General features: G+C 40.0%; 1 protein-coding gene across 1 annotated transcript in view; it reads left to right on the plus strand.

Annotated features, from left to right (window-relative positions):
* Positions 1–13,554, plus strand: part of dlgap4b (discs, large (Drosophila) homolog-associated protein 4b) — a 99,786-nt gene that overhangs the window by 40,653 nt on the left and 45,579 nt on the right. The window lies entirely within an intron of this gene.

The raw sequence follows: 13,554 nt of genomic DNA on the forward strand, positions 1-13,554 counted from the left end.
CCTTAACAATGATTAAAAGTGCCACCGCTTTTTTTTATGGGAAAACTGCACCCATTGCAAATATCATTTAACTTGAGCAAAGTTGATGAATTATTTTTATATCTTTTTTATTATACCTTGTTTTATTATAACTTCAAATGTAATGTATTTTACATTGCAAAAGGACACTGAGTTGTTAAAATGTCTTTGCTTTCATCTTTTTTTCCAGTACACCTGTATATGAATACAAATAATTTCTCTCTATAAGCATGTATTGTTTATATCATATCTGCATACACATAAGCAGCATTACTATTATAAGTAAGTAGGATGAAAAAGACTACTGTGGCCTCAAGGCCGTGGAGGCTTTTTCTTGGTATTTCCAGTTCATTAATATGTTAATGTCCTGGAGTTGCAGTGACATACCATGTAGACATACAGTGATGCATGGGGCTGTGTTGCCACTTTCCTTAAAATTGCACCATTACTGTAGACAAGGACATGGGATGCATTATGCATTTCTATTCAATAACAGATGTGGATCTATGAATATCATTTCACATACTTTTGTGCTGTGGTACTGTATTACTAGAACCCCAGCTTGGTCTTTACAATGACAAAGCTTTATAGCTCAGCTTGAGAGCAGTTTCCTGAAAATCTGTAACAGCAGGCTGCTCACCTCCACAGCCCTTCAGGGAGGCTTTTTTTTTTTACAGGCTTTTCTTCCTTTTAACGAGGAGACAGGGACTATGCAAGAAATGGGCTTTGTTCTGTATCAGTAATTGAGAGGTGGATAATAAAGTATGCTGTATTAATGCTCTGGTCCTGAAGAATAGAAAATAGGGACTTAGCAGTGATTAGCACTGTGAAGTGGCAGGCTCCAGATGTTTGCAGGTGTAGCGCTTGTTAGTATTCCCAGGAGAGACTGCGATTAAGATATGGCAGTTAAAATTCAGATGGGGAGGCAGTAGCCTGAAGGTTGGAGAAGGTTAGGATGGTAGGCTTGTACAGTAACTGGAGGTTTTACAAATTGTATTCACACACCCCCACCCAGTGGTGTAGTGGTTTCTGGAGAAGAAATAAGTATCTGTCAGTCCTTACTTGAATGACGCATGAAAATGATTCCACTATCTATGAAAAAAAATCAACTCGCAGAACACCGCTTGATGATGCGCATCAGAGGAGTTTCAGAAATGGTTATACCCAAAAAATAAGTAGGTATACTCATATATCTGCACTACACAACTGCCCCCACCACAACAACTGTAGTCTACACCTTCATTCCAGCAGGCACACCTACGTGACATTGTGCCTTTTTTTTTTTTAAGATTATTTTTTAAGTTGAAGATAGACAGGAAGCAGAGAGAGGGGGAATCACACGCAGTAAAGGGCTGTCCGATGCGGGATTTGAACTGGGGCCAGCTGCAGCAAGGACTGTAGCCTCTACACACGGGGCGGCCGCTTAACCCACTACGCTACCGACCGCCCCAGACATTGCAGCTTTGAGGCTGTTTGGGTCAGGAGTGATTCTGTAGCGGAGCCTTTTGCCGCCAGACCTTTTGGTCATTATACATTTCTTGTTTTATGTGCTTTTACCATGAGTAAATTGGCTACAAATTGTTTCCCTTATGTCCCGTTTTACGATCAGGACAAAAATTGACTGGATTCTCTTTGGCATTTCTGCGTCTGACTTCTGGCCAACTTGATCTGCTCTGTGCGTGGCTGGTTGCTCCATCTGCCTATCTCAAAAATAGACCAGACGCCTATTCTCCACAGAGAAGATTGGAGAGCTGCTCCCTGAAACACTTCTGGGATGCTTCTGTAAAGTGCTGCGTCACTTCTGGTGGACTCACAAGTATTGTCTACAACAGCCGCGATCCACTCTGATGGCTATGGTGCAGCGAGAACGAGTGGACACCAGAAATAATGGAATACTTCAAAAAGCTATATAAAAAAATAATCTGCAAATCTATCAGACATTTCAGCAGTCACTGTTACAGTAAATAACCTTTCTTATTAAACCTGTTTCTTCACTTCAGGAACTAGCCTGTACTCATACTTGAACTAATTAAAGCCAAAGTTCAGAGACTATTTCTAGGGATTTAAAATGTGTATTTCTAATACAACAGCACGTTCATATCCTCACTATGTATTTTGCGTTGCACTGTACTGTCAAGGCATATAGCTATGACAGTATTTACCTCTCTTCCTTCTTTTGAGGATGAACACGGAAGAAGCTCCTGGTCTGAGAATATGCACTATTCATTCAATTTCATTCAAATCCATGCACAATTAATCCTCCAGAAGGAATAAAGGATTTATATTAAGCCCCCACAGCTGCCTTGCAATCCTAACTTTAGCATTATCATCATGTCACTTCTGTATGTGTATTTTTAAATGGAGGAGGACATGGTAGATACCATAAAGTTATCAGATAGTGTGCTAATGGATGCCTTTGCACTAGATTTAACTATATTTAATGCACAGAGGTAAAACTCAGGAGTGTGATGGTGTATTCCTGTGTCTGCTCTACAGCTGTGGTTTGCAATAAGGCTAATGCACCAAAATGTTAAATAGTACCTGGAGGGGGGCTGAGAGGAGATGAGATTAAGGCCACGTCAAATGGCCACAACTCCAGCTTTGGCATCATCAACACGTCACTACAGGATGTCCACATGTCAACACATGTGCAAAGCTTTATTAAAACACTCCTGTCCAGATCATCCTGCTAAGAGCTACTCTCTTTGTTACTCTGTCACAAAGACATCAAATCATGTTGCCAGCAGTACCAAACTAAGGTCACTGGGTCACTTTCCATTTTTACTGTCTCAATCCCTCACCTGTTTCTCTTTCTACCTAGACCCTTTTCATCTCCTCATCCTTCAGATCTCGAGCTCTGTTGTCCTTGTCCCCATGTCATTTTTTCCTCCATCTGTGATTTACCTGTTGTAGCATCATGTCCTACCCATTCAGTAAGCTACAGTAGTCATTGTGGACCCATTAAAATGGCGTGCTTGAGCCTTTCTGGAACTATGACGCGTGACTGTGTCTGGCTTAGGATTTGAAACCACCTGCTGTCTGCTCCAAATCTGGGATAGATGGTTGGATGGATGGAAGTGGTGATGACGTGGTGAATGATGGGGTAGGTTAATGCCGATTTTTGTTTGTTTGTTTTCTTTCTTTCTTTCTTTCTTTTTTCTAGAACCACAGTTGACCATGACCTCCAGTGGTCTGTTGCAAGGAAGTAGAGGAGCACATCTGTTGTTTGGATTTGTGTGTGTGTGTGTGTGTGTGTGTGTCTGTGTGTGTGTGTGTGTGTGTTTGTGTGTGTTTGTGGATTGTGTGGAAGTTGAGCATCCCATCTGGCCAGGCAAAAAAACAGAACTGAAGCCTGGAGCAGGCAGTGGAAGAGGGCTGTCGTGCAATCCTGTGAAGATGCCCACATCTGTTTCTTTTCCTCACATATGCAGGGAAGTAAATAACAACATGAGTGCAAACAGCAAAAATTGAGGTAGCAGCCACTACATATATTATAAAGGCCCCTTTTTAAAGTATTTACGGCGGGTTAGCGTGCATTCACGCAGCAGTTATAGCCTGTGACGTACATATCTTGTGCTGTTGCATGCACCATACAGGCCTCAGGCAGGTGTCCAACCCCAAGGAAAAGAACGGCAGAAATAGCATTCACACAAACACATGCATACTTGCACTCAAACTGACTATTTCGTGTTCATAGTGTTGCCAATTGAGCCGTGGTTAAAAATATTCCCTTGTCTTCAACAGGGGGTCAAACTATTGTTTGATCTTTCTGTCTTCGATTTAAATAAAATATGTCTGTAAACACACATTAGCATAAATCCAACATATGTAGTATGCTAGTAGTAGTAGGGGTTCCCTGCTCTGTCTGTCTATCAGCTACAGGGTCCTTGGCCTGAAAAACATTAAGGACCCCTGCTGTAGACAGAGCATATTAGATAAGTGTACTCTGTTGGATTTGGGAAAGTCGACACTCCAGCAAACACAGCCAAACTCACTCACAGACAATGTTACGCTTGCCAAACACTTGGGTAGTCCTCATTAAAGCCTTTTCTCTTATCACGTTAAAAAGCAGCATACTGAAAATAAAAACAATGCTGCATAAATCTAACCTCTATCTTTCCAGTACAAGTTTGTAAGCAGCTAAACAAGCTTATGTGGGATTAAAAATAAGAGTCTGATCTTAAAATGTTCTTAAAATTAGGACTAACTAGCTTTATGCTACAATATAGGAGCTATTTCTTTATGTCCATATCTTCCACATAGATCATCTATTGGTGAGGAAAAAAGTTGTACCTGCAACATGCAGCTTTAACTTTAACTTTTAAACTAGTATCTGATCATCACATGCATATTTAAGACACCAACATGTTCAATCAACTTGTAGAGATAGTCTTAACTACATTTACTAGCTAGAAACAGTTGTCATTTCAGCTTAGAAAAATGATGTGTCATTGGCTGGAAATATTTCTTTCCTGAGACCTATATTTGAATTTTGAGCACTAAATCTACCACCATTATCACTGTAAACCTGAACAGAGAGCTTGAGAGGCAGCAGTAGCTAAGGGACTCGGGGCTTATTGAACGGTCAATTGCTCTGTGAAAGATTTATTTTCCAAGACGGCTTCAGTTGGAGACTTTTAGAAATAGAAATGATGATATTTGATACGCCTTTTTTTGATGAATGTGCCTCTGTCTTCACAGCTTGACTCGATTTAGGCTCTTGAAGATCTTAAGAAGCTGAATTAGCATAAAAGTATGAGGGTTGGTGACAAATTAATCCTGTTAACTATTCCTAAACCTCAATTCCAAGGAAGAAAACACATTATATTTTAATTATTAAATAGTCTTTGTTTTTGAGCAGAAAGAGCATGTTTACCTGCTTTACATATGAGTGAGTCATATGTCTGTTTAGATTGAGCACCACATGGTCTTATACATTTCTTTACAACCAGGGTCCACTGTGCAGAATACTGAGGAGAAATAACATATGTGGCTAAATGCGGTAATAGATGTTGAATTTGGTGTATAGTTTCAAAGCAAACCTTAGTTTTGACTGGGCTATGTATTCAATGATCCTCGACAACAGTGCAAGTGCAAATATAACCGTGCTAACAAAGAGAAGAGCTGACACGTTCAAAACAGTGCTATTTTCAGTCCACTGTCAAAGTTATTCAGGGATTAAAGCTCTCTTAGGCATTGTTTTGAATTGTTGTTAATCTTTGGATTTCATTCAGCGACACCCATTAACAATGAACATGGACCTTATCAGCGTGGGTGCCAGGATGAGACAGTTTCCTGCATCCTACAGTCATTTCCACCCCCCCAGAGACACACTGTGTACTTGGCACAGGAAGTGGTGCTATCACATTCTGTGTCACAGCCACGCAGTCGTATTAAATGTGAGAGGAGGACCAGCAGTCTGGGAAATATGACTCAGGCTTGGGTTTAAAAAAGTCTAAAAAAGTCATCACGTCAAGGTTGAGCAGGAGCTTTAGAGACTGCATTCTCACTCTTTCCTTAAATATAAAAATAGAAATAAAGAAATAAGAACAGACTGCTAAGATTACCTAATTGTTCTGAGGAGGGTTGTACTTTGCCGTTAGCTCACACAAACACGCCTCCCACCACTTTAGATGTCTCTTTCTTGATATGTCATCATCATCTCTGTGTGTGCAACACAGTTCTTGAAGATCTGTCTGTTCTTTCTTTTTTTTAATCTCCTTCCATCGCTGCCATTCATTCCCCGCTGTGTCTCTGCCTGCATTTCGTTCCAGTGCATGAGGCTGTTGAACAAAAGGCAAAGTCAAATCGAGCTGACAGGTCAACTGAACCCAGTGTGCTTTGACAAATATGGACACTTCCAGGGAAGTGAAAGGGCTTTTTGTTTTTTAAAGTTTGCTGTCCTGAAACTTTTGCGTGGTGAGTGAGGACTGCTGTGCGCTTTTTGAGTGATAGCTGAGTTTATTCATTTAATATCAAAATCCATTAAAGGGATAGAAGCACTGGAGTAATGACTAGGGTAATGTACATTTGAGGCTGGTGCAGTGGGGCAGAGATGAGCAGACACGCGATACAAGTTGATGATATTTGATGTAAGAGATTTTAAAGCTTCGATTATATTGAATCAAACAGATCAATAGGTAGAAAGGTCAGTCCACCTAATGATTGACGCACGGTAACTGTAAAGGCCATGACATATGACACATCACATATTTTCGGACTAATTCAAACATTTAATGACCCTAGTGCATCTGCATTCTTTATGTTTTTCCACGTGTTTCCATTCATTTGTCAGCTGCCTGTATGCCACCATCAGTCAACAGTATGTTAAAACATAAAATATGACCTGAAAATTAAAGTGGTAACGATGATTGTTTGCAGGCAGGGGTACGCATGATTAAAGTCACCTAACTTGAAAATCTTTCAAAACTTCCTGTATTAAAATAACTATTAAATGGGTGTACACAGTAGTGGAAATCTTTCTCTTCAACGCCTAAAAAATGTGCTGCAGATATTTAAATTTTACAAACTATGCTACACTGTGTGACGTGCTGTTTGAATATCAAAAAGAACTTTTACATAAGCTGATTATAATTTTCATTACAGCACGATGAGTCACAACAGCAAATGTAATGTACAGCACATATAGAATATTTAAATCTGGCATTATGGATTTCCCTTAAGCTGTATTTGCTCTTCAGCAGAAATGTACTGTGCTGTGAAGTAAATGTAAATTACATTCCTCTCTTATTTTATATGTCTGTCCATTCAGCAATGAAAATGCATGAATGAGCCAGATGTGTTGAAGTGTACAGTTGGTGTTTGGTCATGTCAGTGGACTAGGAGCTTCCCTCTTCCTAGTAAAGCTGCTGTGGCAAAGACGTAAGCTTCTCAATTGGCTTGGGATTGGTTTGAGAGAGACAGGCTCATGTAATAATGTCAAAGTGGTTAAGCCTCCCGGGCATCTTTAAAGAGCTTTCTGCAGCCACACAGAGAGAAAGACAGAGGAGAGAGCAGAGGAGGAGGAGGAGGAGGAGGTGGAGCGAAAGAACCAGAGAATGATCGAGAGTGGAGAGACCTTTTTCAGTGTGGAGTGGAGCAGATGACAAAGGTGTAGGAAAGACATCTCATTAGGCTGAAGTGACATACAGTAGGAATGAGGACGGATAACCCTGACGGTAAAGAGAGAAAGAAAAGAAAGTCAGTGATCTCACACACCAGCAAACACACAGCATGGAGTCAGAGATGACTAAGCTGTATTTCCGTGGAATTCACCAATGCCTGAGCACCTCCAAAGCCTCTGGCAGTGACACAGTAATGTTCAGTCTTCAAAGGAATCTCCTAACGCCTCTGTGATTTACATTAAAGAGGACTAATAGAGTCTCTGTAGTTATGGTTGACATATTCAATTCTACTTAGCATTTTAAATGTGATGTCTTAAGTCTTGGTGGGAGGTAAAAAAAGAAGCCAGTCCTGTCAAGTGCTGCATATTTGGTGGAGGAGTTCACTTCAAGATTCTGATACAAAGCCCATACCACAGCAAAGCACAGTGTGTTGCCACAGCTCTCTTTACGATTGCTCAGCTGAAAATGGCCTACATACAGTATATTTTTTTCCCTGCAAAAGTCGTGCACGTAAAAGTAGAGCAGTGCTCGTGCTGTATATACTCCTACCGTGCTAAATGCATCTTTCACCCATGCTAATTGCATTCTTCTCACCTGTGAATCCCAGGAAGTCTCCATAACAGGTTATTACTCAGCCGCCAAGGTCAAAGAAATACACCAATTCATCCCCATCATGTTTTCTCCTTGAATCAGCATAATCATAGCTTCAACGGGGAGAACACATCCGGTGACACATCTCACTGTCAGTGAATCACCTATTCACATCCTGCAGACGAGTTACTGACACTCTAAACCGCTTCAGGAAACCAAGGATTCAGCCGACTCCCCCGTCATGAAGTGAGTGTCTCTACCCGTGAATGACAGCATGCGGATGAAAACACCAGTTGTCTCAATCCTTCCTCTCTGCAGGTGACACTGAATTTGTCTGTGACAGGCCGGCATGGTTGTTTGTCATATTTACACGGCTTGACTCAGGATATGAAGTGGAAAATTAAAGGAGAGCCTCAAGCAGGAGAAGTCCTATTTATTTAGATCACAGGGACAGGAATACGCTTTTTTTTTCCTCAGGGAGGAAACATGGATAAATAAGAAAACTGACTTCTTGGTGCTTCAAGATTTCTTAAAAGTATGGTGTAGAAAATACTAAGCCAAGGTTTTGATCCCATAGTTTGATCACATTTGTTATGGTTATGGCTGTGTAAAATAATATTATCCACAATGTGTGTGTTTTCTTTCTGTTTTTACCCTTGTTTCCACATATTCACTCTTTGTGAACATTTGGGATTTGCAGATTTTAAAAAAATGTAATAATAATATAACAACATTAACACAAAAGGAGTTGTTGAACTGTAGCCACGGTTTTAGGTAACAACTGTGCAGTCTGTCTTGTTTTGCATTCTTGTGACATCCTTTCCTCTTATGTTTAAAGCAGAAATATGAGTGAGTATAAAGTGTATCATAGATGAGTCATGCTGATTCTAATTTGTCCCCATTTACAATTCAGTACAAAACGTACAAAATTGTCTTATTGGTACAAAGATAGCACCTTAGTAGAACAAAATGAGGGCTCAGCTTGAGTTGTTCTACTTCTACGTTTAGATTCTGTGCAGTCTTCTGTTGCCTGTTGCAGTAGATACGTCAGACTAATCACAGTCTGTTGATCCCTCACATGCTTCACTCAATGTGAAGCATGTGAGGGATCAACAGTAAGGGATAAAACGATAGAATATTCATTCATGTATTAGATATTATATTAGATTGGATGCATTAATTATAAGAAAATCTGTGAAAAAGCATTGTATGTTATGAAGGATCCTTTGTAGAGCAGGACTGATTTATTTGACTTTTTAGTGTTGCAGTTTTGAGTTATTCTTATAAGTAATTCCTAGAAGTCCGATAAATATGGCCCATGGGTTTGTTTTTAGTCTTACAAACCGAATGTCAAACTTATTTTACTCCTCTAGCCCATTTTAGTGTGTTATCTGTCCGTTCTGTGATAATTTGACTTCCACTCTGTCCTCTAGTCATGTGTTCCCCCTGTCTTGAGAGGGAAAAATCGGCGACTTTTTTTAAAGGAACTAAGAAGGACGAACTGCAAGAGCGCCTTCTTCTGCAGTGCCAATAAAGCAGACCAAATTAAATTTATCACAGTGTGTTTCACCCAAAAAATGTGTGTGTATCTGTTTAAAGAGGACCTCTTATGCTTTTCCTTAGTTTTTGTCCTATGCATAATGTTACAATGTTGGATGTTGATCTTAAACAAGCCCAAATAATGAGGTAAACTGTTCTGACTGCAATGCATAAAACATGTTTTTTCTACTTTTCTACTTTTTTCCAATAATGAACCAATGTCAGCTTGAGTTCTCTGATTGGTCATCAGCTCCAGGCGCAGAATGGCTCTGCGTGGCCACAATGTACAGAAATATGCCCATCCACCCACTAAGTTATTAGACCACTCTACTCAGGACTACTGTTCAAGTTGTTGTATTTTGTTTTAAAGAAAATACCTTTTCTGTTGAGAGGGGAAGTTACATGTTTTCTTTCATGGACATACAGTGCTTTGGCAGTCAGAGCTTCTGTAATAGATGTATAACGTTAAACAACAACACTCCCCTGGTTGGCTTTAAGCTCCCAGTCTGGGCAGAGTCAGCTAATAGGATGCCTAAGTTAGCTGCACGGCTGACTATCTAACAGCAGCTAGAAATAGCAGATAAACTAGCAAACTGCTAACAACAAGTAAAAGTATATAGTTTATATAGTTTATAATAGTTTATCACAACCTCCAGCAGGCAGTGGCAGAATATAGACCTCAAGATGACATCAGTGAATATTAAAGTATCAACAACAACAAGTAGCCTACTTTCTTGCGTCATGTTTTTGTTTGGAACCCTCCTCTAAAGCAATTTGGGGAGCAGGAGGACATGTGTCAGTAGTGATGACTATGAACATTAAGGCGGCTAGCATCACTGCAGTGTGTGTTTTGAGGATTCTCCTGGGACAAGTCACAGATGTGAAAATACAGATCTGCAGCACTTTCATGAATCATAACTGTACAGAAGACATGTCAGTAGTGTTTCAGGCTAGCCTATAAGACAAACTAAGCAATCCTTGTCAAGTATGGAGACATAAAAAAGTCAAATCAAATGTTACATCATCTTTGTGTGATGCAAAGATGACAGGAACAAAATGTTCAGGACCATGTTTCCATCTTGTAAAGTTTGATTTAAATTTTTTTAAAGGTGTTTGTCATCTGACATTTAAAAATCAATGCTAAATAAGAATAGATTTTCCACAGTCAGCAGCAGACTGTTCCTCTTTAGTTAAATATAGTCTAGTACTATTCTTAATCTTTTCTTATTGTAATTTGTTACAATATTGTGCTGTTAATTACAAGTAGTGTGTGTGTGTGTAAGTGTGTAAATGTGGTTTATGCTCATAGGGACTTAAACAACAATGCCTGGTAGAACATAGCAGAAATACATCACATAGCAATGCTCCACATTCTCAGCAAAGATGATCACCCTCCACTTCTCATTTCCTTAAAACTTGTTTTAAGTGTCATCAAAAGGCAGCGAGCCTTTGATTCCTTTAAACCCTTTAAATCCTTTAACCTCGCCTTAACACTAAACCCAAAGGGGGTAGCGTTTCAATGGTAGAATCCTCATTTCTTTCTGCATTACATTAAATGTATTCTGTGGCTGTATGATTAGTGAATGCAGTGACGATAGGCAGATGATACTTTGTAAAGCTGTTGTAAAAAGAAGAAGCAGTGACAAATTAAACAATTGATTTTAGATTTTTTAATCCGACACATACAGAAAAATTATTTTTAAAGTACAGCCCTAACATTCTCTAATTAGCACTAAACACAAAGTGACTGATTGGAATTTATTTTGGACCAATCCATCCATCCATCTATCCATTTTCTTCCCCTTATCTGGGGTCACGGTAGCCTTTCCTAGGTTCCGTCACATTTCAGGCTTTAAAAGTCATCCAACATAAAGTAGTACATGGATAGCGGGTCCCAGCGTAATAGTGATGAAACACCAATAAGAAGCTGCACAGCCAGGTGTGACATTACATGCCTCACCGTGCCGGAGGCAAAGTGAATAGATTGAAGGGCAAAGTGTTGCGTTCATAGTTACATCAGTGATTAAACACAAAGTATGGGGACATCTGCACATCAGTATGCTGCTGCACAGTTCTGTTTTACATACAGTACGCAGTGATTACTGAACAACAAAGGGCAATCAAAGCGGCACAATTATTGCATTACACAAAATTTCAGCAACTGCACAAATACAATGCAAGTTTTACTGATTACTTTTCAACGTTTTACTCAATAATATCTAATCACAGTATCACTTTTAATAAACCGTAACATTTCTGCTTTCTTCCCATTATAAAAAATATATTTTTCAAATGTATTCAGCATTACGCTTTAGTGCAGGTGGTGATAGATGAATCCAGTTGTCCAATGATACTGACTGATCATTTGCTTGTCCCTTATAGTAGAACAACTGACTCAAATGAAGTAATTATGTCAATTTCCAGCATGAAGAAATGCGTCTGAGGAACACCTGCACAGTACACACACAATCTGAGCTGAGCTGTAGCAGATGTTTGAGCCAGTACTCGAAGACTGTCCAGATGTCTGCTTCATGCTTCTTTATTGAGAGGAAAAAAACACAAAGCAGACTGCAGGGTACACAAGGACCATTTAGAGACTATTATTGTGAGGAAAAGCATATTGAGACCTTTCATACTTAGCCTAGATTCCTCTCCATGCCCTTCTGTCCCTATTTCCTCACTTAAAGTGGTTTACTCAAGCTGCTTATTTTTTGGTATTATCTCTGTGAAAATTGGAGGATGAATATATTCGGATTGAATTGTTTATTAAATTATGATGGTTGAAGAAAATGTGACTTTTTAACCCAACAAAGTGAACACAGTGACGCATCTATGCTGTCCTTTTCAGGTCAAACCAGCATAAAACTCCAATTTTCAACTGTAATAACCCTGAGGCTATTCAACTAATTGCATGCCAGTGTGCTATACATCAGTTTTCTGTAACGGCCATTTCGCAGCTTTTTGATTTTTAGATATTTTAAGACTCTGGTCTCTAAATCCTCAGTAGCCATTACACCATGTGACTCAGAGACCACTTTAAATCACGGATATTGTGAAAAGGAGAGAGGTAAACAATACTTAACCTGTAATATAGCCGGTGACTAATCTATTGCCGCAAGCAAATATAAATAGCACATAAACAAACAACTCTAATAAAAGCTTAAAATCACACGTTGCTTTCTTGCTGTGTTGCTGCTTTGGTGTCTTAAGAGGCTATTGTTGCGGCTCAGTGAATGCAGCACTCTGCTGACAGTGTGAGCGGTCTTTCTTTATCTATCAGCATCCCATGGGCTTTTACAGTAGGCCAGCTTGTTCTTGTCCTACTTTCCAGCACGCCTGTCCTCCCTTCTTGTTGTCTGTTAAATGTGACATGCTGGCCCCCTTCTCACCAACCTCTCTGAGGTATCCGACAGCAGAGCCACTAGCCGAGAAGCCACAGTGGCTCGGTCTGCATCCATCCATCTTGTTTTCCTCCGTAAAATCCAATTCCCTCCTCTCGTGAAAGCCTCCCCACTGACATTCATCCATCTTTTGCTTCTCATGAATCTGGGCCGTCTGGTCAGGTCCTGCAAGCACATCATTTGTTTCAGTTAGGCTTTTATCCCTCCAGCCTACTTCCTTCTGTACTCTATTCTCTCTCTTCAAATGGCCTCTAACTCACAAAGGGCCCGGTGACGCTATGTTCAAGGCTAACAATATCACAGTGGCAGGGATGGGGGGGGGGGTTCGACTTTTTGCCGTCAGCAGCTGCTCTAAACCAATAAACAGGATGTTAAATTGAGGATCACTGCCATAGCCAGGTTGTTGGCAGCACCGTCGGCCATATTCCAGACAGCGGTAATAGCATCATTGGTAATGCTACAGGTCTCAACAGGCTGAAATTGAATGTAACGTATTCAGTTACACATATATATATCTGTGTCCCGCTGGGGCTTTGAAAGTGTCTCCTGAGTTTCATCCTGCAATAAAGACAGCAAAGATTTTAATAACAATAATGGCACTTTAATGGCTGCTACCTGCCAGTATAATTGAAAATCTGGAGTGTCATATTGCACAGTTGTTTTCATGGCTCGGTGATGTGATTCTATTCACCCATTGTTATATGGCAGAAAATAAAACTAAACTGCAACACATCTCTCCATCATGATGTTTTTATTACATAGTCCCATCACAACAAATAATCATGTTACCAGCAAGACCCAGTGCTCACACGCAGTGGTTGGCCTGATGTGGGTACTTGTTAACCCGAGGCCCGCTTATCGTTACATTATCATTCAGCAAC

The sequence above is a fragment of the Larimichthys crocea genome, chromosome VI (assembly GCF_000972845.2).
Source record: "Larimichthys crocea isolate SSNF chromosome VI, L_crocea_2.0, whole genome shotgun sequence".
NCBI classification, from domain to species: Eukaryota; Metazoa; Chordata; class Actinopteri; family Sciaenidae; genus Larimichthys; species Larimichthys crocea.